The sequence below is a fragment of the Odontomachus brunneus genome, unplaced genomic scaffold, assembly GCF_010583005.1.
Source record: "Odontomachus brunneus isolate Ranch 3 - 2012 unplaced genomic scaffold, Obru_v1 Obru_scaffold_265, whole genome shotgun sequence".
NCBI lineage: Eukaryota > Metazoa > Arthropoda > Insecta > Hymenoptera > Formicidae > Odontomachus > Odontomachus brunneus.
Window position 1 is genome coordinate 84,151 of NW_022639715.1, and position 2,922 is coordinate 87,072.

The 2,922-nt window shown below is 35.7% G+C and overlaps 1 protein-coding gene across 7 annotated transcripts in view; it reads left to right on the plus strand.

Annotated features, from left to right (window-relative positions):
• Window positions 1–699: 699 nt before the first annotated feature.
• LOC116853001 overlaps window positions 700–2,922 on the plus strand; it is a 201,865-nt gene continuing 199,642 nt past the window's right edge. For 4 of the 7 annotated variants that reach the window (XM_032833853.1, XM_032833854.1, XM_032833851.1 and 1 more), the window contains exon 1: window positions 702–1,293. The gene's annotated coding sequence lies outside the window, so the exon portion shown is untranslated. Of the gene's footprint in view, window positions 1,294–2,922 lie in introns of all 7 variants that reach the window. The other 3 variants (XM_032833847.1, XM_032833848.1, XM_032833850.1) reach the window with 2 other exon arrangements.

The following is a 2,922-nucleotide window of genomic DNA, read 5'->3' on the forward strand; positions in this document are numbered from 1 at the left end:
GAACAGAAGATTGGGTGGGCATAAATTAGGCGACGCATTTATCGGCGGTGTCTGCGAGGTAGGGTAGTAGGAGGAAAATGAACGCAAGGGTTGAGTAAAGGGACGTCTACATTGGAAGTAAATAGCAAGAAGTAGGAAATAAGAGTAAGAAATTGACCAACCACAGTCGAATGTGAAAAGAATAATCAACTATGATTGGTCAATTTCTTATTCTTACTTCCTACTTCTTACTGCTTACTTCCAATGTAGACGTCCCTTAAGCCTCGTGGAAGGAGTCCGCTCGTGAAGGGAGCAAGACTGAAGGACATGAAGGACAGTAAGATAAGAGAGAGACGGAGAAAGCGAGCAAAAGAGGAAGAGAGAGAAGAGAGAGAAAGAAAGAGAGGGAAAAAAGAGATGGAATAAAACGTTTATCACATGTGAATGCAAACCCGCACGCGCTAATAAATATATAATAAATATTAAATATAATTATATTTCATACACACATTAGAACATTAGAACATTGAGAGAGAGGGGGGAGAGAGAGGAGAGAGAGGAGGAGGAGGGGAGAGAAGGGGGAACGAGGAGAAGAGAGGAATAGGAGAAAGAGAGGAATTGCTGGTTGGGTTAAATGCAGGAGAGAGAAAAGAGAGAGAAATATATAGCTTCGGGTAGCAGATGAAGCAGCAGAACGGAAAAGGTCGTACGCGCGGTGTGTGGGGTTCGGAATGGAACAGCGAGGAATGGGCGAGGGAGGTGTGGAAGAGGGATGAGTACACCTGGGTCGAACGCGCACGATTGGTGGGGGAAGTCGTTGTCCTCGGGAGTGTTCGTTCGCGCGAGTCCGTGAGCAAGCAGTCTAGCCAGTGCGACGCGGAACGCGTTCTTGTCGTTGTCGGTGATTTTTCGATGTTACGTGTGAGTGAGTGTGCGTGAATATAGTGTATGTGCGCGCATTGGGTGTCTCGCTCGCTCGTGCGACGTGATATCTATCTGTCGCCTCGTTCCGCGAACGCTGTGCCTCCTGTCAATCGTTACTGTCATCGATGGGTCATATCGACATGTCAAAAACGACTGTTTCTTTGGCTTTGTGACACGTGTGCGTGCATGTGTGCTTGCGTGCGTGTACATACGTAACCTAGATGCCCGGATGTGTCGCGCATGGCGGGCAGCATCATGCGGCGGTGAGAGTCGATGACATTCTTGGGCTCCATCATCCTCGGGCGGCGCGCGTCGTCAGGAAGCAGGATTGCGACGACGACGTCTAGGGCTAGCGACAGGACTTTTAAAGCAACGACGTATAGCGACTTAGTAAGTGTCAGATATGGACAAGCGTACTGTGTGTGTGTATGTATGTGTAGTATGCGCGCGTGCGTGCGTGCATGATGCATATATATTATGGACGTGTGCAGGACGATCCGTTGATACAGGATGTCCTCTCCAGTTATTTGACAAATATGAACTTGAACTTTTGTCAAGTTATGATAATTATTATAAATATTACAAACAGACATTACTCATCGCAATATTTGTCTTTTTAACGTTACTTATTTGAACAATACTAATTAATAGGCTAAATTTCAATTTGTTATCTATTATTTTTAAATCGAAGTAATAAAAATAGTTTATAAGCTATGCGTCTTTAAAGTATTAATATATAGATACAAAAATAATATTTTCATTAGTCGATATTTACTAAATTACAAGACAATTTTATATTCTCTAGAAAAGTAATGATATCAAGAGGTGTACGCCAAATACGAATAATTAATCATTTCAGTTTTTCCTTTTATAAACATATGTGGTTTTGGCTATATATTTATAAATTAAATATATTATTAATATATTAGTAATATATTATTAAATAAAAAATAAAATAATTAGAGAAATACAATAATGTTGAAAAAATTTATAATAACGTACACAAAAACACTTGGCGTGCCTTTTTTTTAGGCAAACGGTTCTCTTATTTTAATAACTATCAAAATATTATATTGATTATCGATGTAATATTAAAAAAAGTGCTTTTTGTGTAAGTTATTATAATTTTTTTCGATATTATTGTACTTCTCTAATTATTTTATCTTTTATTTAATAATATATTACTAATATATTAATAATATATTTAATTTATAAATATATTATATAGTCAAAACCAGATATGTTTATAAAAGTAAAAACTGAAATGATTAATTATTCGTACTTGGCGTACACCTCTTGATATCATTACTTTTCTAGAGAATAAAATTGTCTTGTATTTTTTAATAGAGTATTTGCGAGAGTATAATTGATCTGAATAAGGTTGTTTTGATAATATTTTTTTTTAAATATCTTTTAGCTGAGCTTTTATTGTAATTTATTTATAACGATTTTTTTTTGTAAAGACAAATAATGCTAACGTGCGTCCACTTGGCTTCTTTTTTTTACTTTTTCTGAAAAAGTAATTTTGTTTTTATATCACATTTTTTTACAAAATAATATTAAACACTGAAAACGAGTTTCTTTCTTAATAACTTTATACGTTGAACTTGGACATTGTAAATATTTAGGTGTACATAAAAAGCAGGTTTTAAAAATTTTTGTTACAGAATAATTCATTTTGATAAAAAAATGTGTCTCTGTCTCTTTGCCTTTTTCTTATTATTTATTATGTGTTTATTTATTATTTTATTATTTATATTCCGACGTCTATACAGCCTATTTAATTTTATAAATTACGAGTCGGTATATCGGTAATCATAATATATATCTTCTTTTTTCTTCTTCACCTTTTTATTTTCACCGTATTTATTTTTCTTCTAATAGTTCAATATTTACTGTATTTAGTTTTCTTCTCTGTCTCTTTTCCTCCTCCTTCTCTCCTCTTCGTCGCCCTCTACCTTCCCCCTGCCCCCATAACTCTCTCTCTCTCTCTCTCTCTCTCTCTCTCTCTCTCTCTCT